Source organism: Aythya marila (genome assembly GCF_965140915.1).
Source record: "Aythya marila genome assembly, chromosome: 4".
Taxonomy (NCBI): domain Eukaryota; kingdom Metazoa; phylum Chordata; class Aves; order Anseriformes; family Anatidae; genus Aythya; species Aythya marila.
The window spans coordinates 50,352,666-50,379,554 of NC_139045.1; the positions used below are offsets into that span (position 1 = coordinate 50,352,666).

Consider the following 26,889-nt stretch of genomic DNA (forward strand, 5'->3'; position numbering starts at 1 on the left):
GGTAAGATTTTCTTTTATGTGAGAGAAGGCCTCACCTCTGTCATCCTTACAAACCCTAGCCTGTACTGTAATTTTGGAAGAAATAGAGAGCATAAAAGCTGTCTGTGATTTCCTCTCTTCATCTTCACTGGCTTCTTAAGATGTACCACTACCATGAAAATCAAAGCACTGTTGTTACCTTTCTAAAAGACTTTCTGCCTGAAATGTTGCAGCTAGCAGAGCTATAAACTATAGGCTGATCACTAGTAAAATAAGTCAATATTAATAGAAATATTGCTTTCCCTGGGCCTGCAGTAGTTGCCCTGTATAGAGGACACTCCATGACTTGATCAGCAGTCCTATACATTATGTAATTTACATCAGTTCTGAGAATCAATTTTTAAGCATCTCCTACATGTGACCTCTTCAGGTCTGCAAGGTTACCCATGGCAGACCCAAGAGGTGGTATGCAGAAGGTGTAAGTCTTGACCACATAACTAGGAGCAGGTAGGAGGAGGTCAGAACAGCTAGTTTTCCTTTTCACAGCACACTGATTAAGCACAAAGTTCCTTGGGGACAGAGCAAGTGTTTATTTCTAACTTTGCCTCAGATTAATTTAATCTGTGAAGGAGTCTGGCTGGACTCTGACCATGGCTGAATGTGTAGAAACTTGAGGTGGAAAGGCTTCAACCCACCCTTGACTCCACAGCCACCTTCCAGATGGGGAATCAAAGAGGTCAAAACTTTTGTCATGGGTAACTGTCACTGCTGCAGAAATACCTGGATGGGTGGACTATTTGGCTTCTCAGCTGCTGATGAGTTACCAATCATTAGCCAAGTGTGGTATGAATTTAAGTCACCACTCAATTTCACTTTCTATTTCAAAGATTTGATCTTCAGTGGTTGGGGAAAAGGATAACTGTATCCATTGTCACTTCTACAACAACATGGTTTAAAAACAATAACAACAACAATAATGATAATAAAAAAGAACAACAAACTCTTTTGTCGCCTTTTGTGTTTCTTCCTGAAATTTAAGTGTAATGAAGGCAGTGCATGTGTTGATGCTGCCCTGCCAGCTGTTGCTGAAGGGGCTTTTGCAATGACAGGTTTATGTGACAGGAGTAATGTGCTAAGGCATGCACTGCACTCTGCTGAATATGTGATTTGTAATTTAAATGGTGGAAAAAGCATGGAGAAATATGAACCCTGAGGAAGCAAATTTTTGAGAATGTATGTTGAGGGATTTTTGAAACCACAAAGATCCCTTGGCTTGCTGCAGCTGAGCAAAGCAAGCTACCAGGATGACTATGAGAAGTTCCCATGACAGTGTTCCCACATCGCCCAATTGAGGAATTTAGAAAAAATATTGTTGCCAGTGGTTGGCTTCAAGGACAAGGTCTACGTGACTGCTAATCACAAGGGGGTTGTTTTCTTGCAGGTGGGGTTGTTTTCTTGTAGTTGTTTGTCTGAGTGCTTTTGACCAATAATCTTGTGTGAGACACTATCCGCCCCTGTTAAGTTCACTATAAAAGTCAGGCTATTCGGGTAATAAATGGAGCATGATTTGACCATACTGGTGTTTGTTGTGCTTTCGGCCGTTCTTCCTGCAACAAATGTAATGTCCAATTTGGATAGCTTTGGGTTAGAAGCAAGCACTTAAAGAGAAGTTAAATCCTTGCCTTTCCTTCCTTGTAGAGATACACCGACACCAGATGTGAGCTGGATGAGAAAAAAATAATCAATATTCTCATGCAGTTTTCATATGTTGTATCTTTTTTTTTTTTATTTATCCTGCCCTATTTCAACCAATTTTACATAGAAAAGGTTTCATAAGTGTGTGATACAAGTTAAATTCTCAATGCTCAGCTCTTTGCTTGGTACCCTCTGTCTTCTGTCTAATTCAGCAGAGAAAATTCAGTCTGCAGCACAGATGGAATACGAATTCCAATTACACATAATTACCTTTTTCTTCCCTTCCTGCTTTCCTTTATATTTTCACCATGTCTAAAAGCTGCTTTTGTAAAACTGTCATGTCACCCTGGAGAAAAAGGCTAAAAATTGAGGATTTTCTGTGTGTGATGGATCTCAAAGATCAATCAGAGAGAATTATAGCCAAGATAGGCTACAAGATATCTTAAGGATGTGATCAGGAAAAAAAAAAAAAGTCTCTTGGCTATGGCTAGTGGTAGAAAATAAATTGCTATTTTTAGCATCACAGTCTGTCTCAGAAATTTTATTTCATCCAGCTGTGCTTTACACAGAATACTACTGTTGATGACACTACAGGAGAGACAATAAACCTGTGCCCCACAGCTGTGTTGTACTATAGAAATATGTGGCATGCCAACAAGTGTTAGTGGGAAGAGAAAACCTGAGCTTTATCTTAAAAGAATCTTCATGTTTCTTAACTCAGAAAGAGTTGTATTTTCTTTCCATTCTCCAGAACCCAAGAGAGTTACTCATTCAATATTTTAATGAAGAAAATACGTTGTATACTGTGTTTGTGAGAAACCTATTCACTGTGAGTTTTTATTTTAAAAATACAAGTTTAAAGTTAATGGTAATGTAATTTTATGTAATGGTTATTTTAATGAAAAAAAGTATATCTGAACTACAATAGTGCAATACATATGTGCGTATGTATTTTTAGGGAATGTAGCCTTACCTTTCTCCTGTTTGATCAGTGAGGAGTGAAATACCAGCAAAACATATGGCTAGCTTCACCTTGGGATTTTTTCTATTATCACAATTTGTTATATTTTACAGTAATGTATGTGAGGTGAGGTGAGAATTTAATGACTAACCACCTTCTAGCCTGTACAATTTGCTTAGGATTCTGTAGTTTCAAGCTCTAGGGTATATGAATACTATCTGAATCTTCCATATCTAAATTGGTGGTTGGCTGCAGAATTTTTTAAGTTTTTATGACAGCTTCCTAAGATCTCAAGCGTCTGTCTAGATGTGAAAATAAATCAGACTATGTTTAATGTTTGCATTTAGAAATTTCTAATCCTGAGTTTAAAAAGAAGAGCCCAATATAAAAATAAAAATAAAGAAAGAAAAGAATCTGTTTCTGCAGATAACTGTTCATTTGAATAATTTAGTTTAAAAACTGTGTTGTGTTTTTGTTTTTTAGAAATGTGCTGAATATTTCTGCATAACTTTACTTACTATAACAAAAGAAAAAAATGAAAATGTATGATATTTCAGTAATTCTAATTGAGCTGTCCATATTTTCCTCAAAAAGTCCAGGTCGGATGGGGCTGACCCAGGATATGCCCTTGCCCATGTCAGAGAGGGTGGAACTAGATGGTCTTTAAGGTCCCTTCCAAGCCAAACCATTCTGTGAAATGCTGTTCTATTTTCCTTGGGTGTAGTCTTCTTCCTAGTGCTAAATGTATAAGCACCAATGATAACATTGTTTTTTTTGATATGTTAAAATTAGATGATTTTTGTTTGTTTGTTTGTTTACTTGGTAATTGTGCATTTTTTTTTCTTTTTTTTTTCCTTTTTTTTTTTTTTTTTCTTTATCGAACTGGGAAGGTATGAGAGCAAGTGTGTATGGATGTATATTGTAGTATGTAAGTCAGTCTGTGTATCAGTAACGTGAACTGTGAGAGGACAATGCCTGCTGGACTTCAGGATGGCTCTGGCATCTCCCTTTTGGGGTTTAAAACTTCTCAGAGCAAGAACACAAGATATCATATGAGTATGGGTACATTTATGCAATATCAATAAACATGTTTTGATTTTAGCTAAACTGATTTCAGATGTAGAATGTAATGAGTGACATGAGGCATCAACTAGATGGGGTCTTGCTGAATTTGGAGTGTGTAATTACTTTTCTGGTTGGATTACATGGAGTAAATTCCATATGCTATCCTGTAACCGAGTTGGAAATACTATCTTACATTACCCTTTGTCAGCTTTGGAAGATTAAGAAAAGATTCCCAAATTTCAGCTGAGCTTCATTCAAAACTTACAGGATTATGAGCTCAGGTCAATTTTGCACCAAAACCAACTATCAAGTCTGGACTAAACTAGGAGTTAATTTGGTGGGTTGAAATGGCTCCATGTAGGACAGTGGAAGATAAGAAACCTTCCTGTAGCTCCAAAGTGGAATGAAATAGCTGTGAAAACAGAACTTTGTTGAGCATCTTTAGAAATAGGGGAGACATAATTAGAAATATCTCAATAAAAAGTTTTTCTTGTTTTCACTTTGAATTCATTTTAAAATTAAAATATTAGTAGACTTCAAGTGAATGAGTTGCTGAGCTAATTTCCATAACATAATACCAGTAAGTAACAAGAGAAATTTCTCATTAGGTTGGCTTGTGTGAGGCATTTTAATGAGGTGTGCTAGGTTAAGACACATGCTTACATGTTTGTCTCGGGTAAGAGAGAGATTCTGTGAAAACGTGAATAAGAGAAACTAACATATTTTCCTCTAAATGGCAAATTTATTTCTTAATCTGAATTTAATTAGGCTCATAAATAAACATTGGCACCAAGCTTCACTCTTCACCTAGGTAATATAAATTTCTTGTATGAGAGAAAATGAATGGACTACTCATGCCTCATGTACTTGAGGTTAAAAAAAGCAATTTGTAGTTCCAGTAAATAATATGCTGAAGATCTTTCACACCATGCTAATTCCTTTTTTTAAATTTCTATTACTTTGTTCACTATACATGTATATTTGAACAATTTCATTGTGCAATGTGTATAGATGATGTAAGGGTAGTAATGGATTTTTAGTTTCCTGATAAACCTCTGCATCTCTCTGAAACCAGTAGAGATGCATTAAAATGGCTAGGTAATTTCTACTTGTTGGTAATTTTCACTGTGCGGTTTACTAGTTCAGCACAGCAGAACATGTGAAATATGTTGCTGTACTATAATCTAACTTCCTGAGGGACACGCTGGTCTCACCCTGCTTATTTGCTAATTTACAGACTCCAGTAGAATAAAAGACCAGTATAAATGTCTGCTATATTTAACAGACTGCAGGCATGCATGTGTTAAGAAGAAAATAGAGGGGATCTTTTAACTTGCAGTGTTCAGCAGTATGATCTAAAATGTTTTCCCTCTTCCCAAGGTTGTCTCAGTCTAAGTTCCATTACTGTTTTATATGTTTAAATAGTGAATATCAAAACACATCCCCAAAGTCTTACCAGATAAAAAAATTAACACTACGAATATAATTCTTAGCAGAAAATAGTAAATGGAAGGATATTCTGTGAATCCATAACTGTTCTAGCTCAATTCAATGTCAAAGGTTAGAACTCCAGGTGAATTTGCTCATGAGGTCACTGTGCAGCAAAACAAATATGAGAAACACATCAATGTTACATACTTTTCATAGATAACAGTGTACATTGATATTGGTGGAATGCACACTGTATACCCAAACAAACTGAAATTTAAATCATATCCTTGAGAAGCATCCAATAATCAAGTATGTGGCAGCACTACAGAAAATGAGATGCAATGCAATTCAAATACAGTATAACTTAATCAAGACAAACATAACTGAAATTGCAATTTAAAATTAAATATGGAGTGATGATCAGGATACTAATATTGACTGAAAAAAGGCCAGAAATGTAGAATACCAATGTACATAAATCCTGCAGTGATTGCAAGCTATGATTAATTAGGGAAGATTACCTTCCATGTTTTCTGGATACAGAGAAGGGAAAGGTAGAGTTTAAGACTGTAAGTGCTGTACTTGCAAATTGGAAAAGGCATGTTCATTCATGTGTTGTACGCTAGCGCATCAGTGTTTGTTCAATAACAGTTAGTTGTCCTCTGGTCCATCCTGGAATCTTGGAAACCTAGGTGAGTATTCATGCCCTCAACCTACAAAAGAGCTATTTTAAGGCAAAGGAATGTAAATTGTGTGTAATTACCAATACATACTTTGTGCTCAATTGCATACAGGGCACAAATTTAGTGGAAAACATTTTTGCCCAAATTATGGAGCAAATTCTTTATTAATTTTAGAACATTATTCATGTTCTACTTATTCTGTTCTCTAAAAACATCAGGGAAGCTATGTGTTTTTATTAAGCCTGCAGTCCAGCCGAGCAAGGAGGTCAGTGAGTTGTAGTGATTGATTGTATTTGCCTTTTTTTTCTAAGGGCATAGGTTAGTGCTCCTTCTGGCTTTGTTTTTAAGTGAAGACTGATGCAGCATATGTTGTCTCATTCCTCTCTTCAGCCCAAGGTAGTGGGAGGAGGGGGAAGGAGTTTGGAAGTATGTACTCAAATTATTCAATGTGCTATCTTGTTTCACAGGAGGATATAGTTCTTGTGAACTAGACTTCTATCAGGGAAACAAGATAGGAAGCTCCACTGTCTACAGGATGTCTACAAGATGATAGGAAAAAAATATCTCTTTTGGCAAGATAAACTATTTTTTATATTTTTTAACAGGATTAGAATTTTCTCAAAGCAAGCTTCACTTTTGCAGAAATCACATTTTCTGTCAGAAAATTTAAATCACTTGAAGATGCAAGATTTCTGTAGGATAAAAAGTTGTGTAAGGTATTATTATTTTGTTTGATCCATTTGGTAGCTCTAGTTGATAATGAAGTGCCATGTACTTTTTCAGAAGTGCTGGTAATTCTCCAGAGAAGTGTGTCATAAACCTTGTTGGCATTTATAACCTCACAATTAAATTAAGTATGTAGCATCACAGTTGTTTCTTACAGAAAGAAGCAGAGATCTGGCAGGAGTCCGCATAGCTGTAATGATGATTCCCTTTATTGTTCAAAGCACAGCCAGGAACAAGATTAGACTCATTATAAGTGTAGCATGTTGTAAATGAAGGCACTTATCATTACTGTATTGGGATCCAATATTACTCTTTGCAGTCAACGGCAGAAGTCCCCTTAAATACAATGGGATTAGAATCATGTCCAATGTCTTCAATCATTGGTGAAAAAAGGAAAGCAAAAGGCAAAATATCTATCAGTTCTTGAAATAAAACCATCTATTTTGTTGCATTTTTTTCCAGTGTTTTGGTGCATGCTGCTTCTGAGATTTAAATGGGCTGTTATGATAGTTGTGCTTCATTCATCTGCCATTATTTAACTTAGAGGGGGCTAAATTCTCCCTCTTAAAATCTTCTCTTTTCTGCTCTGTGTTATGTGAAGAAGAGTTAGTACTTCTGTACTTGAGATTGGTTTCCCATTTAATTACCCTCTGCTTTTGCTCTCTTATTCGAGCTTTGCTAGCCTGGGAGGCCTGAACATGCTGCTTGTTGTATGGGAAGAAAACAGATCACAGAATCATAGAATATCCTGAGCTGGAATGGTCTTACTAGGATCAGTGAGTCCAACTCCTGGCTCCATGCAGGAGCACCCCAAAATCATACCATACATCTGAGAGCACTGTCCAAATGCTTCTTGAACTCTGTCAGGCTTGGTGCCATTACCACTTCCCTTGGGACCCTGTCCCAGTGCCTGACCACCCTCTGGATGAAGAACCTTGTCTCTGTTCATATGCAGGTATGAAAGGGAACAGTGGAGGGATATTTGAGGACTGTGACATTTTGCCCAAGTAGTGTTGTCTTCATCCTCTCTGCAGAGCAAGCACTCCAAGGTAAAGAAATTTCAAGCTTTAATTCATGTTCCAAAATATTTCATATTTCAGCCAGCTTGGACTGAAAACATGAATACACAGGAGTGAGGATGGGTATTTGGTAGGAAACAGTACCTCTGAGGTTCTAATGTTGAACTTCTTGAAGGTGGCTCCTTAGTGACTGGAAGGATGACTCTTAAAGAGGTGGGCATAGATCAGCTCTGAGGGTCTACCACTTGATATGTGCTATGAGGAATAAAACAAACTAAGAAAATGTTGCTGGAAAGATGCAAGTTTCAGTAAAGTGAAAACATTGCAGAAAAGTGTAGAATTAAACAAACACCACTTCCCTTGGTACCAATAAGAAAGAGAATTGGAAAGGAGCCCTTTTTGATGACAACAGTTGTTTCTGAAGCACATGATGTTTTTCTTGTAATTTCCAGTTAGCTCAGCAGGCGTGAACTATGAGCCTATTAGGAAGTGTACTGCAAGTCTATGGAGGAAGGCACAGCAATAAGAGCTCAGAATTCCTCATGGTGTCAGTGAACAGTGCTGCAGGCAAAGCTGAGCTTATTGTTAGTCTGGGAGCAGATGGAAGTTGCTGAATTTTATCTTATACACTACTGTGTAAGCCATAATACATTGTGTACTAATTTCATTAGCACTGGACAGAAAGTTGAAGAGAACATGACCCCACAAGAGAACAATGTGCCCATGTTTTCCCTGATCTTTCTTTTTCTATTTATGTACTTGCAAAACCATCTCTTGTTACCATTCACATCCCTTGCCAGATTCAACTCCAGGTCAGCCTTGACTTTTCCAACCCTATGCCTGCAAGACAGAACAGCAACTCTGTACTTCTCTTGGGTCACCTGCCCTTGCTTCTACCTCTGGTGCTTTTCCTTTTATGTCTGAATTCATTAGAAATGATCATCCATGTTGATCTCCTGCTGCTTTTTCTTGAATTTCTGCTTGTCAGGATGGATCTTTCTTGAACTTGGAGAAGCTGATCTTTGGATATCAGCCAGCTCTCCTAGACCACTCTTTACTCCAGAGCCATATCCTAGGGGATTCTTCCAAGCAGATCTTTAAAGAGGTTGAAGTCTGTCCCCCTGAAATCTAGGTCTGGGTCCTGATTTTTGTCCTGTTACCTCATCTTGGGATCCTGAACTCCACCATTTCACAGTCTTTACATTTAAGACTGCCTCTGACTTTCATGTCTTGGACCAGTTCTCCCTTGTTTCTAACTATCAGGTCCAGCAAAGCACCTTCCCCTGTTGGCTTCTTAATTACTAGTGCCAGGAAGCTGTTGTCAATGAATTTAAGAAATTTTCTGGAGCACCTGAGCCCTGCAGTATCATTATTTTAGCAAGTATCAGGGTGGTTAAAGTCTTTCATGAGAACCAGGGCCTGTGAACACAAGGCTTCTTCCAGCTTTTGGAAGAAGACCTCATCATCATCCTTCTGATCAGGAAGTCTATAGAAGATACTAACTACAACAACACCCACGTGTGTCTGCCTATTAATCTTGATTCACAAACTCTTGACTGATGTCTGATCCATCCCAAGGCAAAACTACATGCAGCTGCTCTCTGTGCATAGAGCTCTGCTCTCTCACATCAAGCAAAACTCCCCCTCCTTGCTGTTCATCCAAATCCACGTAGCCTGTTCATCCACAAAAACTTTATTGTTGCTTTTCTTGCCAGTTTTGTTGCCTTGCTTCCACCTCTCGTATGCTCCCATCTGTGTTACAGTACATCAAGAAGTATCTGTCTTAGGCAAATAGGCCTTCTGCTGAAATTCCTGGTCTCCGTGCATGATAGGATGGATTGTTCCTGGATTTCAGAATTTTTTTCTTTAAAAATCCTTTTCACTTTATGACAGCTTGCTGGGGAATTTTACCTAGCAATTACCCATACAAGCCAAATTTTACTGTCCTGAAGTCCAGAGTTTTAACTCTGCTGCTCACTTTTCCGGCTGTCCTCCAGATCCTGAATCTGTCGTCTTGTGGTCACTGCAAACCAAGCGTGCTGTGAAGGCTTGCATCCAGGATGTTTCTACAAAAGGCAGCTTGAGAAAAAATCTCCCCCCTGTGATTTCTCATGAGCTGAATAATTCAAATGTTAAGCTACTTACACGATGATCTAACATCGTAGTTGATGAGTTTATAACACTGATGCAAATTTTCTGTGGAAAACTTGCTTTTGGCTTTTGCAGGGACTCAGTTTGCCATTAGATGAATGCATCAACACTAAATCCTCAGAACAGAATCCAGGATATTTTTAGAGTGTTAATAAAGGACCTTGTTTTATTTTTATCTTACTAATAGCATAACCAATTGGATAACTAATTGAGTTGGCCAATTTAATGTGATTAATCTGATTAAAACCCTACAAATCCAGTGTCATTGCCAGCTTCATAGGAATCCACTTTTCAAAACATTTTATAGTATGTGTAGGCATTTCAGGAGAGAGAAAAACAAGCAAGACCAATAATAACTCATCAGTTAGTTTGAAGGCATGTGAGTACCCCTGAATATTGACTAAGATACGGAAGCACAGTGTCTCTTTTCTGAAAAATAAGTAACTAGGGAGAACATACGAAAGGCACTTATTTGGAAAACTGAGTAGCTTCATGCAGAAAGTTGGCTCCAATATACCAAAAACCTAGGAAAGTGTTTTCCTGCAAACAAGATTAAAGATAAAGCAAGACCAAAAATCCATTTTCTTTAATTAAAGAATCAGCTTAATCAGCTTAAGGTGAAAAATCTCTCTCTGATAATGAAGCCTCAGAAGGGTTTCACTTCAGTCAAGTCCAAGATGACCACTATTCTCATCCTTTCCTGTGGGTCAGCACACATTGGAATAGGTAGTTAGGAAGCAGGGAAAATTGTTCCAGTTTAAAAAATAGCTAGTAAGGAAGAAGGAAAAATTTTTCCAGTTTAAAAATGAACTTTGTCAATACTATGTTTTTTTTGTTTGTTTGTTGATTTTTTTTTTTTTTAATGTAAATAAGTTCCTTGATCCTACCACCACAAGGGCTACCCAAATACTGATGATAAGGCAGGAAAAGGCAGCTTGCAGTAAAGGGAGAACGCAAAGCAGCTCAGAGTGGCGGTGAAACTATAGCCTAGAGCAGTTTTAAAGCCTCAAAAAAGAGGCAAGGAAAATATAGGGACTTGTGAAAGTTTTTAGAGCATGCTTGCTGTTCTCAGCTGAAGGCAAATATCATTGAAGTTTTTGATTGTTAGTCATAGGAGACCAGGAGTAACCAGGACAAGTCTGCAGTTTGGGGCCATGCTTGGAGATACATCAGAGGCCAGTCATGTTAGCTCTGTAGAGCCTTATACAGCGTCCAGGCCAGAGTGATGGAAGAAGCTCAAATCTGACACCCATCTACAAGAAGGGCCGGAGGGCAGACCCAGGAAACTATAGGCCTGTCAGTTTGACCTCAGTGCCAGGGAAACTCATAGAGCAGATTATCTTGAGTGTCATCACGCGGTACTTACAGGGCAACCAGGTGATCAGGCCCAGTCAGCATGGGTTTATGAAAGGCAGGTCCTGCTTGACGAACCTGATCTCCTTCTATGACAAAGTGACGCGCTGGGTGGATGAGGGAAAGGCTGTGGATGTGGTCTACCTTGACTTCAGCAAGGCTTTTGACACTGTTTCCCACAGCATTCTCCTCAAGAAACTGTCTGCTTGTGGCTTGGACTGGTGCACGCTTCGTTGGGTTAGAAACTGGCTGGATAGCCGGGCCCAAAGAGTCATGGTGAATGGAGTCAAATCCAGTTGGAGGCGAGTCACCAGTGGTGTTCCCCAGGGCTCAGTACTGGGGCCTGTCCTCTTTAATATCTTTATCGATGATCTGGATGAGGGGATTGAGTGCACCCTCAGTAAGTTTGCAGATGACATCAAGTTGGGTGCGTATGTAGATCTGCTTGAGGGTAGGAAGCCTCTGCAGGAGGATCTGGATAGGCTGGACAGATGGGCTGAGGTCAATTGTATGAAGCTCAACAAGGCCAAGTGTCGGGTCCTGCACCTGGGGTGCAATAACCCCAAGCGGAGCTACAGGCTGGGAGATGAGTGGTTGGAAAGCTGCCAGGCGGAGAAGGACCTGGGAGTATCAGTGGATAGTCAGCTGAAGATGAGCCAGCAGTGTGCTCAGGTGGCCAAGAAGGCCAACAGCATCCTGGCTTGAAGCAATGTGGCCAGCACGTCTAGGGAAGTGGTTGTACCCCTGTCCCTGGCTCTGGTGAGGCTACACCTCAAGTACTGTGTTCAGTTTTGGGCCCCTCGCTACAAGAAGGACATGGAGGTGCTTGAGCGAGTCCAGAGAAGGGCGACGAAGCTGGTGAGGGGCCTGGAGAACAAGTCCTATGAGGAGCGGCTGAGGGAGCTGGGCTTGTTCAGCCTGGAGAAGAGGAGGCTCAGGGGCAACCTTATTGCTCTTTATAAGTACATTAAAGGAGGCTGCAGAGAGGTGGGGGTTGGTCTGTTCTCCCATGTACCTGGTGACAGGATGAGGGGGAACAGGCTAAAGTGGCACCAGGGGTGTTTTAGGTTGGATATCAGGAAGAACTGCTTTACTGTGAGGGTTGTGAGGCATTGGAATGGGCTGCCCAGGGAAGCAGTTGAGTCACCATTCCTGGAGGTTTTTAAAAGATGTTTAGATGTTGAACTTAGCAATATGGTTTAATGGAGGACTTGTTAGTGTTAGGTCAGAGGTTGAACTTGATGATCTTGAGGTCTCTTCCAACCTAGACAATTCTGTGATTCTGTGATCTGCTGCCAGGGCTGTGCTGACACTTGCTGAATGATTGTGGCACCCAAAGTCTGAGACCTGGCATCTGGTGACCTATCTGTTATCTTGCATTGATTACGTTTGTTTGTTAAACTGGTCGGTATCATCTGGCATTTGTTTCTTCATTATCATCAGAAAAAAATCTTGTGTGTATTTAAAAAAAAATAAGTTAAAGAAAAATTAATATCTGAACTGTTTGCCAAAGAAAAGACAGGCAGGATCTTCAGCTTTTCCTTACTTGCTAGAGATGGTTGCTGAATGTTGAGGCTTTGCTCTGAAGCTTATCCTGCATGGTGATTTTGAAAAGGGCAGACTGGAAACATTTCTGAGAGACATTATTATTACTATAATAATTATTATTATTGTTATTCTACTGAAATATTAGTTTTCTTGGTCCATCCTGACATGGCAGCAGCAGTACATATAGCAGTGTTTTTGCACACAGCTTTACTCCCTTTAGAGCTTTTTACGGACAGCAGTGACGTGGTATGAATGGTTAAGATCAAACTTCTCATGGTGACCCATATGTGTTGATCACTGACACATAAGATGCAGATTTGGTCTGTCCTTAATTTATTGTTATTGACATGATACAGCCCAGAGAATCTGCTGAGCGCTGAGGGTTCCTAAATCCATGGTTTGTTGGCCAGGCAACGTTTACTTCTGGGTTTTTTAATTCTGGAGTCATTGCAGTGCCTTCTCCATGTCAACTAAAAGCCCTCATGAATTTCTTTCATTTAAAAACAAGCAAACAGCTGCTTGCTCCTGGTAAGTTTTTACTGCTTTGCAAATTAGACAATTTCCATCCCATACAGGAATGGAAATTCAGTGTGTTTTCAGGAGTGAAACAAGAACTTCAAATTGTGCCTGTTTTTATTCCTTCTTCTACAAATATGACTATTTTTCTGTTTTCTTTGCTTAATGCCTCCACTGAGTAGAAAGATACTTTTTCTGTTAAAACCCATTTATATTCAGCCAGAAATGTTCTTCATGCAGCTGGCCAAGCTATGTGAAGAGTAGGTCTGTGCCACTGTTGTTTAAAGCTAAAATGTAATGTTCTCCCAACTGCAGCGTTTGGTAGGATTTGCTTAAGTTATTACAGGGCTGATCAAAAGCATTGGAGTCAGAGGCATATAAAATGTGGAGGTTCATAAGGCTTGACTTTTCTGAAGACAAATGGGTTATTTGTGGACGTAAATGGAAAACCAATGGCAAAACATCCTGGCAGAGAAGCAAAATACGGGAGAGGTGTAGCTCTTCTTTTGCATCTGTAAAGCTGATTTGTGGCAAGAAGGAGATGCTGGTAAGAAAGTGAAGCTAGGACAGGAAACAAGCTCTTTGTCAATTTTTCCTTATGGCTGAGATGGTGACCAAGTTATGATGCTGTTCATGACGTGAGCAGTGATGGAGACGGTGGGGAGGTTCTTCCTTGTGGTTCTGGTGGCAACTCTCCAATTTCTGATTCTTCACTGGAATAAAATGGCCATCCATGGTGACTTCTAGATGGAGATAAGGGCCTTTTCAGGTGGCTAGGTAACTAATGCTCCATCACAAAGTAGGACACAGAACCCTGTCATGCAGTAACAAAAGCTATGAAGGAACATGGCAAATGGCTTCTGTTAAGGTTACAGGTGCAGTCAAATATGGCCTTAGTGGAGTGAACCTTTTCCATATATATCACCTCTTATTTGCCTTACAAGATCACATAAAGCTTGATTGGAGAATTAATGGATTTACATCAGTGTTTGCTGAAAGGCTTAGAGATAAACACAGTAGCTAGTTGCAGGACTTTCCAGATTGATTTTTTTTTTTTTTTTAGATGGTTAGTTTGTCATTTATTTATAGCACAAATGGCTTTGGTACCTGTTAGAGCACAGTAATAAATTTACCAAACTACTAAATAGTATGTTTTCCTGCTTGCTTTCAGCTGATTACAATATCTCTAGGTATTGCAGGTTAATATGAACATCTGTTTCCTGGAGATTGACTCTTTACAAACAGTAATTGTAGAGCTAATAAATAGAGTGGAGAATGGTGTTTAGGAAACAGCTAGGGACAATTCTGCCTCTCTTTGCTAAGTCTCATCCTAGTATTTCATTCCTTTTACTAGCTTGGCTTTCCAAAATGTCCTACAGTAGACTTGCCACATGCAATTTCTTTGGGGCAGGATAGAAAATCAGGTAGTGACTTTGGGACTTGGATGAACTTGCTCTAACATTCTGAGTTATCATTAGAAAAGGACAGTCCTGCCTTTTCCCCTACCTCTCTGAGCTCTAGAGCACAAAGCCAGCAGCAAATCTCACTCGAGCACTCACTACTGCTTTCAAGGAGAAATCTTCTCCCTTAATTCTTCATAATTTAAAATGAGTGAAATCAATTACTTTCCTAGTATGCTTTTCAGTTTGCTATTTTTAATGATAGAAGTGAATCTGACACCTAATTTGCAGTCTTTAAAACAGGCTGAGGAAAATGTGTCATAAATAAGTCTTGAGAGGAATATAAATTAGCATGGTTCAGGGTACAATAACTTCCCTATTATTTCAAGTCTGACCCATAAAGCTATGGGGAGGTGATTCCCCTTCTTATATTTTTTCACATATTATCTGATGCTGGTCATTACTATACAGGACTATAGAGGACCTCTTGTCTTGGGTAGCACAAGAGCCGTGTTCTAAGACAGCTGTATGAATGTTAACTCATGGATATCTCCTGGATTGCAGACCTGTTAAAATAGGTAAACAGATGTCTGTGCATCAAGCAGTGAAATAGCATCAGATGAGAAAGAGCTCTGTAGCTTCTGCAAAAACTCTGACAGTTAATTTAACATATAAAATCTTACTTAGAACGTGTAGGGGGCAGGATAGGAGAATAAATTGGCTTTGGCTGTAGTAAAATGAAATCCTATAGGCTTAGAGAAATGCTGTAAATTGCCAGCTTCAGTGACAGCTGCTGCAGTTTTGAGACATACATAACACTTCTGACTTATGTCTTGTCTCAGGGAGCAACTCAGAAAATGTAATTCCAACCCAGCACTTTTTTTTTTTTTTTGATATCATGTCCTATATCACCATCCTGAGATTTGGGAAGAGCTCACTACGATTAGTGTTCTGTGTGGGAACAATGATTTCTCTTTCTATTTATCTTTATTTTATTTTATTTTATTTTATTTTATTTTATTTTATTTTATTTTATTTTATTTTATTTTATTTTATTTTATTTTATTTTATTTTATTTTATTTTATTTTATTTTATTTTATTTTATTTTATTTTATTTTATTTTATTTTATTTTTATTTTCAGGAACCATTTCTATTATTTAATCTTGGTCAGTTTTTAACTGTATTCCTTACTTCCTCAAGTTCTGTGTGCAAAGATTGTTTGTCATAAATATCCTTGTTCCTTTGCAACATCATCAGTGTAGGTCAATATTGCATGAATTGTTTAAATCTCTCCCCAAACCTTTTCCTTCTCAGGGCAAGCCAAAGTCTAGAAGCTGAAGGAAAATCACTATGGTTACACCACCTAGTTCTAGTGATGAGCCCAAGATTTAAGCCTGACTGCTTGTAACAAAATATGTATTTGAGATACCCCCCAGACATTTGGGATTGTGTTTGCAAGTGTTAAGAAAGACACTGTCGGTTTTAGACAATTCCACTGAAACCTTTCCCTTGCAAGACAGTGATCTGCCATTATAGATGGATTGCTTACATAAGAAGTGAAGGAATACACACAAGTTTAAAACACAGCTCAAGGCATGTTGGTTTCTTTTTTCAGGCAGACATCTTTCAGTCAGATTTAGTCACCACTCTGGTTAGCAATCTGTGTCAATACTGTCAGCCAAAATATGATTGAAAGCCGATTCCTTTCCAGCTGCAAATATTGCCAAGGCATCACTGTGAGGCATTTTTAGGCATTATGAGAGCTATGAACATTATGAAGCACTGAAGTTTCTGCAAGCTACAGCAAATGACTTTTATGGCCAAGGTGGCTAGTGTCTGCTGTATCAAGGTCGCTCATCCCAAATAGTACCTAATTTCAATTCAATTGCTTCCAGAGGGGGGCAGTATCGCTGACCTACCACACTTTTCTGCAGTAGCGGGGTATCCACCTGTAAACCAACCATGACTAAAAATCCTAGCAGAGAGGCCAAGGACCAGAATCACAGAGATCTGTTGAGTAGCTCAGCTGCTGTGTGACAGCAAGTGTGCAAACTGACTTCTGTGTGCGAAGTCAGATGTGGGATTAAGTTTATCACGGAACTGAAATCAACATGCAGATCTTCAGTTGTTTTAATCTGCAGAACCACTGCAGGAGATGTATGTTGATGTGCACTGGTGCTGCCATGGTCAATAATTCGCTTAAGCGTGTGCCTCATTTAAAGCACCCAGTGTCCTCACTGAAAGTGGAGCTGCTTGGAGGGATGTAGATGCCTGAGCTCTGCCACAGCAGCATGGGGGGCTCTGCTCAAGGCCAAGACTAATGTGAGAATCTGAGCAAATGATGCTTTTGCACTTGGCAGATGGCTCCTAGCTGTGGCTAAAGCATAAAAGGGAATCTGGACAGGGAATGTGGGTCATGTCACTTCATATTTTTCTTTGATAACTGATTGTCTTGATAAAAGAAATGTGGTGCACCTCAACTATGTGGTGTTCAGTAAATCACCTGAGATTATGTGAGTTAAATTGGAGAAGATGGGAGTTACAAGAACAAAGTTCTCAAACTAAAGTTCTACATGAAATGGATGAAATACATATATGCCAAGGGAGAATGCAGCTGGAAATCTTCAAGGATCAGATTTGAGACTATTTTTTTATTTTGTCTTTAATGACTTGGCACAAGAAATCAAATTGTGTCAATCATATTTTCAATTGATATTAACCTGGGAGACACTGTCAATATCATGGAGTATAAGAATATTACAATGACTATCTTGAATTTTGGGGTAGTAGAAGTAGGATTATATTCAATACTGAATAGGACAAGATCATGGACTAGGAGACTAGGATTTATTTTACCAGCTGAGACTTTACTGGGGAATGGGACAAAGAGAAGAAGAGCTGGATATTTATCAGTCTAATATGCCACCCTTTTGCAGATGTACTAGGCGAAATATGATCCTACTGTGATGTATTGCAGATGAGTCAGGGAGGTGCTAACCCTGCTGTCCATGAGCAAGTAGGACTGGGAATACTGGGTGTCATCCAATATATCATCAAGGAAATTAATTCAGGCTAGGGCAGTTGCAGAGAAGGTCAGGTGAGTGGAGAAGTAGGGTCCTGAATGCCAGTTCCAGCTCTGGCAGCTCAGGTTAACCTGAGTTTTGGAAGCCACGAGAAGAGAGTTGTGTGCAGTGGATGGAGCTCTTCCACAAGTCAACACTGGCTGGGCTACCTGCTCTGACTTTCAATGCTTTCATGAACCTTTACACACTGATGAGAACTAATTGTTAAAAATGCATTTCTGTCAAAAACTCTATTTTGCTCTCAGCATTGAAACAATCGCTGGTAACATTGGATCTGCTGCTCCTAAAGCTGTGGGCTGTTTCCTTACTTGTTCTTCAGGTAGGATAGCAATTCATCCCTCCCCCAGCTTCAAAGATATTCGTGGCAACTCCAGCAATGCCTACAAGCTGTGAGGTTAGGCTGTGCTGTGCTGCTCCCTGCAGACAGGAAGAGACATTTTCAGTCTAAATTGCATGATGACAATATCCCCCTTTGATAGGGGGTGAACAGTAGGGTAGTCTGTAGATGTTTTATGGGAATTGTCATCATCAACCATCCAAACCTTCATGATGTTTTTTCTGGGGAAGGATATGGCTCAACAGGGAGAGGATGTGGAGTCTGAAGTACTGGGTATTGAGGGTGAAGGGTCAGGTGAAGGCTGGCTCCTCAGAGATCAGAAGGGATCAGAAGACAGCTCAGGAAATCACTTCCCTGAATAATATTTCAAGTGTGGAGTCCCTTTTTACAAGCCTTTCACTTCTATTAATTTTGAATCACCCAAAATTAAAAACTTCAGTTTTCTTGCTAAAATGAAAATCCCTCTTAAATATTTTTGAGCAAATGGCACCTCACTTTTTTTTTTTCTTTTTTTAAAAGAAACTCCCCACCCAACAATTTATCATTAATTAAGTATAGATGAATATGTAATGGAAAATATCATTAAAAAAATATATCAGACTGTTGATGTGGAGTAATTTTTATGCTACGGTAGTTGAAAGATGGCAGAAAATATGAGAATTCATGAACTTTTATTTTTAAAACCTTCTGTTCTGAACTACCTCCCTAAAATTCCATCCGAACATTTCAAAGCATGTGGGTGTTCAGTTTCTTTATAAGCTATACCTACAAGTTCATATGTAAATCACAGAATGACACAGGTTGGAGGAAACCTCCACAGAACCACCTCCAGTTGACAGCATGTCAAATTACATCAGGTTTCCTAAGGTCTTGACAAGTTGAGTTTTGAGTATTTCCAAGAATGGAAGCTCCACAACCTCTCTGGGCTACCTGTCTTTGTGTTTCACTGCCCTCATGGAGAAAATCTTCATCCTTATGTTCAGTCAGAATTTCTCACATATTGTAACCTATGTCCTTTGTCTTTCATCTTGTTCCTGTGATATGCATCAGTTTTAAATACAAAAAGATAATACTTATGTACTGAACTGAAAATTTTTTTAGAAGCTGTTTCTTAAAAATAGTGCGTGATATTGATTTTTTTTTTTTGATTTCTTATATTCACACATTTTTTATCATTCTTTTTTGAAAAGTAAATTTATTAACATTTAATTTGTGACTATGTAAGACAACCTATGGTTAAAAGCCTCAAGTGTCTTGTAATTATCTCTAAACTGTCTTTTTGTTCCACTGAATTTTTGTTTGAAATTTGGGCTGCAATGATTAATTTTGAATATGTAGACCAGAAAATTCAAGGAGATCAAAGGACGTTTTTTAATTTCTTCACTTAGAGTAAAGGGAAATTTCTCATTGACATGTGTTGGGTCAGTGGCTTTAAACTAACACCAGGTGGGAACCGTTTCTCTCACTTCTGTGAAGGTAACTAGGAAAATAATTTAATTCACATAAGGTATTTTTCTGAGAGAATCTCCTACGTTATTTTACCCTGTAATGTTCTAGTTATAGCATGTGTGTACTTCTATTTTTTCTTTAATTAAAGTGTGTCAGGAGATAATAATGAGGATTAATTTTTTTAACCATGAAATGCTGTCATGTCTCAGCAGAAGAATGACAGAAATAGAGCTCATGAAGAATTAATCCAGAACACTTTACTGTGATTAAATTCACATTACTAAGGAAAAAGAAATAACAGTGAAAGCTTTGAGTCACTTTAGGTAACAGTTAAGTCAGGTGTGTTGTATTTGTTTTAGATTTTCTTCTATTTCCAAGTGTGAAGAACACTGAGGAAAAAAGTAAAGAAAGTGTCCTTTACTAGTATCCTTTGAGCAAAGACATTTTGGGAATCAAGTTCTATAGCTGCTTGCTTAGCAATGCAGATGTGATCTAGAGAACATTCATAAGTATCTTTAGCTATTGTTTAGAACTATTTCTTTCTGGTCACTGTATTTGTTGCTACCATAGAAATAGGTATCTATCATAGAAATGTGTGTAGTTCAAGTATTAAGTCTATAAGAATGTTTTGGTGTATATCCGGATATAAGAATTGGCTTCCAGCTAAGCTTTTTATAATCATCTGCAAACTTAGAGGAAGGAAAGATCTGACATTTGATTTCAGAATACCACCTCATTTCCCTTTCTTTTCACTGTCCAGGGTATAATATATTTCTTTAATAAAGAAGACATGCTTCAGTAATAGAAAGCACACTGTTATGATGCTGGAGGGACTAAGATAGCGTTTGCATTGTTCTCTCATCTATTTGCAAATATTCTTTTATTATCAGCTTTTACTGATAAAATGTGGCTGTTTTGTGCGGCAATGACTAATTAGATACTTCCTATCCAAGCCAGGATGCTCTTGGTTCTCTTTGTCTGTCCTCCTGTAAAGCCACAGAAGGAATCAAAGTGGAGTCTGTACAAATTCTGGATGCAGTGCATTCTGCATCATCATTTTGACTGAAAAAAAAAAAAAAAGCTTTTGTTAGGTAAACAGGCAGCCTGGCTTTTGCATAGCCTTACAGAGCTGCTACAACTAAATTGGAAACAAATCCTGCAGAAAAGATTGCTGGTTAAGGTGATAAAACATCTGTAAGGGGAAAAAGAAAGAGAAAATCAAATGGAATCAGAAATATAATTATCATTGGAGATGTTGGGGAAAAAAGGAAGATGCAATTGCAGAGAAAAGGGAAGATTTAATTTCAGTCTTGGGAAAATCTAAGAGAATAAAATAAAGGAGAAACACCATAAGGTTTATTGTAAATTTAGAAAAGTGTTAGTGTCCTGCAGGAACTATTTCTGAGACTCCTGATTTTTACAGATTGTTAGTTTAAAATTTTTATTGCTCTTTTAGAACTTTACAAGTCCTAATATACACTTCAGGGATGTTCATGTGAACTCATAATTTGGTCTACTGAACTTTGACACTATTTGTCTCAGGTACCTTTAATAACTTTTTAATTACACTCTCCTGTCAGGAAGAGTATTCAGCCTTTATTTAAAACAAAATGCGTGTCTGCTGCCACTCAAATATAAGCACTGAGCAAGCTTTGTCTTCCTTCCTTAACCAAATGTAGAGGCGATGGGATGTGGATCCCTTTCCTAAAAGGAACTATGATTTCTGGTGATGGAGTAACTGCTTATATTTGTGAACTTGACATGCCCAACCAAACTGGGCTAGTAGAGAGTTGTGGCTTATCCACTCCAAAAGCTTGTAAATACTTGAAATATAGTGAAAAGACATATGTAATAGAGCAAACAGCAAAACCATAAAATTATTATTGTAAGAAACTTAGCAAGGGATTTACAGTTTCATAAGAAAAAAAAAAAAAAGCCAGCAAACCATTTTTCCAAAGAGAAATTAGTAAGGACAGGTGGTGACTGCCTTTGGAAATCGATGCCCCTTTCTGACAAATGCGTTAATTTATAATGGCTGGTAGTGTCATGTGCAGGCAACCTTCCTGATCTAATAAAGACAACTCTCGCATTTCACAGATGCTGAAATCTAACTAAATTTGGCTTTTGATGATAGACTGGATCAATGCTTTAGTTAAGGCAACCTATAATCCTTCCTTTAGCTGTTACTTTCCACTGCATGTGGCAACATGTACTTTTTGTCCTATAGAGAGGAGGTAATTTCCAAAATGTTTACTGGGAAAGATGAGTAGGTAGGCTTTTTGGGATATTGTTGGAGAATCTGAATATAAATCCAGTGATTATGTATGCTAACCATTTGATCATTACTGGGAGTCTTCTTTGTGTCCTTCTATTTCTAATTTTATTTTATTTTTTCCTTTTTATATAGTTCTGAGAATTTTCACAACTCTACTTTGTAACTAAAACAGAATTAAATGGCCTACCCTAAAGTTCAGATACTCTCATTAATATATGCAGTCCAATTTCATTTGTTATCAAGTATTACTGGAAAACGATCACACCAAGGAAAGTTATAATTTGTGTGTATAAACTATGCAAAGTTAAAGAGGCAGAATTTGCAGAATATTTTGTTCACAAGAAATTGCATGTTATGTAAGCACAGACTTATACTTGACGAGGACCTTTAAAGGGAATAGAAAAGTAATATTAAATTCAGAGGTATGCTCTTGATGTCTGTTTTTCTGTATTTCTGGTAAATTAGAGATGCGTACATACTGCTTTGACTATTCTAACATACATTTTGAAGCAGTTTGCATGAATTTCTGGTATTATTTCAGTTTTTGTTATTTACTTATTGTGTACCATGTACGTGTTTTTTTGTTCATAATAACTTTCATGTAATGAAGTTCAGTTCTGGACAGACTGGAAGGATCTGACGTTATCATGCACAGGAAAATTTAAAATTACCTTCCATCATGGGAATGTGTTTCCAAAGATAGTGTTCAGAGAGACATTGCTTTGGGTAAAGTATTTTGCTCCTGCAGACCATAATCAGTTCTCCAAAGGTGCAGTATTTCATCCTAAAGCATGCCTCAAATATTAAAAAATGCCCCTGTTTAAAAGTGCATCACACACGAAGAAAAGGAAATTTCTCAACATTTTCTCAATGGATTTAAAAACTACTTGGCACAGATATTTCTGCAATGAGTAGTAATATTATTACTAAGCTAATTTATTTTTTATTTTAAATCCTAAAAATTATATTTCTTATGAATTCCCTTTTCTCTTCAATTTTTTAAAATATAAAAATCCTTCTTTATAGGAATATTCTCTCTCTTATAGGAATATGGTCTTATTCTTTCATTTTCAGCCTTTGGCCATGTTAATATGAAAATATGTTTTCATCATAGACCCTAACATCTTCTGGCTATAGAAATGATCAGTATGAATGACCAATATAAATGACAAGTTTATTTATACTATTATAAAATTATACAGTCTGTTTTATAAAATACTCAAAAAAAATTGTTGTGTTCAAAGATGAAGGAAGAAGTAACACTACAGAAAAGTGATGGGACAAGGTTATGTTTTATTTAATGTTCCTTATGGATTAATTTTACTTCTTTTCATACAGCATAAAGGCAAGTTCATTGCCATTCATTGAGCTAGTATTTCCCTGACAAAAGCTTCACTGGTCCTGAAAACTGGAGTATATTGCCAAAGGATTGCTCTGTCCCATCACTGACACATGGCCAGACCTTTAAAGTGTGTTGTTTACTTGAACACATTGTTTTGTTTATCTTTAATAAGCATTATGATCACAGAATCACAGAACTGTAGGGGTTGGAAGAGACCTTAAAAGACCATCGGGTCCAACCCCCCTGCCAAAGCAGGTTCCTCAGAGCAGGCTGCCCAGGTAGGCGTCCATACAGGCCTTGAATATCTCCAGAGAAGGAGACTCCATAACCTCCCTAGGCAGTTCCAAATGTTCCTGTTCCAATGCTCCGTCACCCTCACCATGAAGAAGTTCCTTCGCATGTCAGTGCGGAACTTCCTGTGTTCTGACTTGCAGCCATTGCCCCTTGTCCTATCCCCACAAACCACTGAGAAGAGGTTGGCTACATCCTTCTGTCCCCCCACCCTTCAGATATTTATATACACTGAGGAGATCCCCTCTCAGTCTTCTCTTCTCCAGGCTGAACAGACCCAGGTCTCTCAGCCTTTCTTCATAGGGAAGATGCTCCAGGCCCTGTATCATCTTTGTGGCCCTCCGCTGGACTTTTTCCAGGAGATTCCTGTCTTTCTTGTACCAGGGCGCCCAGAACTGGACACAGTACTCCAGGTGAGGCCTGACCAAGGCAGAGTAGAGGGGGAGGATCACCTCCCTTGACCTGCTGGCCATGCTCCTTTTAATGCACGCTAGGATCCCATTAGCCCTCTTGGCCACAAGGGCGCGCTGCTGGCTCATGGTCAACGTGTCGTCCACCAGGACCCCCAGGTCCTTCTCTTCAGAGCTCCTCTCGAGGAGGTCGTCCCCCAGCCTGTACTGATACTTCGGGTTGTTCCTTCCCAGGTGCAGGACCCTACACTTGCTCTTATTAAACCTCATTTGGTTTCTTCCTGCCCATCTCTCCAGCCGGTCCAGGTCTCGCTGAATGGCAGCACAGCCTTCTGGCGTGTCAGCCACTCCTCCCAGCTTTGTGTTATCAGCGTACTTGCTGAGGGCAGACACTATTCCCTCATCAAAGTTGTCGATGAAGATGTTGAACAAGACCGGACCCAGTACCGACCCCTGGGGAACACCAGTAGTTATAGGCCTCCAGCCAGACTCTGCTCCGCTGATCACCACCCTCTGAGCTCGGCCAGTCAGCCAGTTCTCAACCCACCTTGCCATCCACTCATCTATCCCACACTTTCTCAGCTTTGCTAGCAGGATGGACAGTAGCTAGGGAGACAGTATTGAAAGCCTTGCTAAAGTCAAGGTAGATGACATCCACCGGTCTGCCCTCATGACATCCAGAACATATGTTCCTCATGTTAAATTTTAGGAGTTAAAACTATGAAAATAGGTAATTATTAGATTAGATTTACAATTGACTAAATAGTGTGATATTTTCAAGACTTGGGTTTATTTCTATCCTATGAGTGAATTTTCATTGACAAATACTCATTCAGGAGTCTTCCTAGGTTTTTCAATTAATTCTAGCTAGCACTTGTCTCCCCCCCCCCCCCTACAGACTTGAGAAAAGTTTAAAGCTCTCAGCCTAGAGATGTATGCTTTAAAACGTAGATTCATTGTAAGAGCTTCTCTTCGCATAAATTGAAAAATGCTGCGTGGAAAGGGTACCCTTGGCAGTCCTTTTCCCCTTACATAAGGGACTACAGCAGCCTAGAAAAATCAAAAGAATGAGGTTCCAGTTATGTATTCCTAACAGGCTTTCCTTCAATGGATCCAACATTTTCCCCAGGCACTGTTAGCTTTGGTGAATGACTGTAATTCCTCTTGAGTATGAAAGTAGAAAATATTTATGCTTCCATCAGTTTTGCTATAAGACAAATTTACGTGATGTTCAAACAGTTAGGTCTTCTTCCTACTTCTGTTCTTCTAATTTAATTCCAGCACCTTAATGGGAAAAAGCATTGTGGATGCGTATAATGGAGTCCACAGCCAGACCCCTGGCTCACAGTGGACCTCCAAGTAAAACCAAAGGAATGTATACAAATGTTCAGAGGTCTAATGGGCAAGGAACTGAAATTTTGCCTTGTGATATATGGCTGGCTCAATCAGCACATTGGAGCAGGTCTGCCTCATTGTACTCTCATTACTCCTGGTCTACCCGTCATCCCAACTGGAAGATCTAGTGGAATGGACAGTGCTTTACTGCCTCCATTAGTTTCATTTTGGAGCAAGCCCAGATGAGCTGGAGAAATGCTGAGCCAGGACAATCTCCTTGCAGCAAGAGCATGTGGCAAAGGCCATTCATGGACTGGAAAGTGGGGTGGGCAACAGGGTGGCCGTGTCCATCAGGCAGGTCTCTGCTGCTCTGCTGATGACAGTGAGTACACTGGCACATCTGCAATGTGTTGGAAAGCACTCAGTATATCTGATGAATGCCATAAATAATGGAAGCAGATTATTTGAACTGAGTGGCTTTGTGGTCTCCTGGTGTGAGTGAGTCATTGCTTTGATGTTTTTCAGGCCCTCATATGGCATTTGGGGAGTCCCAATCACATGTTTGCTATCTAACGTTTCAGTGCTTTTTGTTAGGGTTTTACTTTTTGACAGCACACAAATGCCTCTGAGGGTAAAACTGTCTTTTGGCTTCTGGCTGGACTTTTTTCTTTTTTTTTAACTAAAAATGTACCATCATTACTGCTATTATTATTAAATTAAAACAAAACAAAAAGCAAAATACCCCTGTGCTTCTGCTACTTCTGCCACATTTATTCTTCCTCTTCTGTCACTTCCACCTGGATGCAATTAATAAATACAGGCCCCAGATATATATTTCTGTCGAATTTTTCTTCCCAATGATTTTGCTGAGTTTGTAAAAAGTTCTTGGTGTGCTCCTTCAGTGACTTGTTGGTTGGACGTATGGTAGCCACAGAAGTGCCATGGGAATTGCTACTTCACTTTATTTGATCCTAACAAGTGTTGGGGTGGTGCAGGACTAGAAATCTTTTCTAAGGCTTGGACAGGAATACACATTCTTTCTAGTAGTTTAAACCATTAAAAACATTTTTTGTTGATACTGATTACTACATGCAAAAAAAAGTTATCTTGTAGTCTAATAGTGTGATAGAGTTTACCATGGTGAACTGTTCTTTTATTTGAGTTCAATATGTATCAGCTTTCTTTACTGTCATTACTTTGTTCAGTTAACATCACCCTCAGATGTTTGCAAGACAAAGTGCCTCTTTGGCTACCTTGCATGAGTTCTGCATTTTCTTTTGTTCCTGTCTTTTGTATATTTTCACCAACCCACCAAACAAAAGACCAATTTTGCTTGATCACTTGTCCACCACAGGCAGACTAAAATCCTGTATCTGTGTATATGGAGAAAGTAGACCTGAAGCAGAAAAGAGAGAGATGCATCTGAGATTAAGCATGTGTGTAAGAAACTGCCACATCTCAGACAAGTAAAGTAAAAGCCCTGGCTGTTGCTGACTCCCCGTGAGAATACTGCTTACTATTGCATCTGTATGAGTCTCAGCAAATGAGGCTACATGTTGGTTCTGGTCTAAGGTCTACTATAGAAGGAGAAAGCTTGTTGTCTCTCTGTGGAGAAAGGCAACTCCAGGAGAACTGGGAGGAGTAGCTGTTAATCTGAAGGTGGTCCCGTCGCTTGGGAGAACTGGAAGGATGCTTTGTGCCTTCTGCCCTTCCACACATCTGCAGTAGTGACAGGCTCAATCTGGTCGTTCATGAGAAACTAAGAAGTATAAATGCATCAGAAATTTGTTTTAGCACAACTGCACTTCATCTACAAGTAAATTGTTCTTTACCAACAT

The 26,889-nt window shown here is 38.9% G+C and overlaps 1 protein-coding gene across 1 annotated transcript in view; it reads right to left on the reverse strand.

Annotated features, from left to right (window-relative positions):
- Positions 1-26,889, reverse strand: part of GABRB1 (gamma-aminobutyric acid type A receptor subunit beta1) — a gene marked incomplete at its 3' end in the record, with an annotated part of 132,689 nt that overhangs the window by 67,581 nt on the left and 38,219 nt on the right. The gene's annotated exons all lie outside the window — the stretch shown is intronic.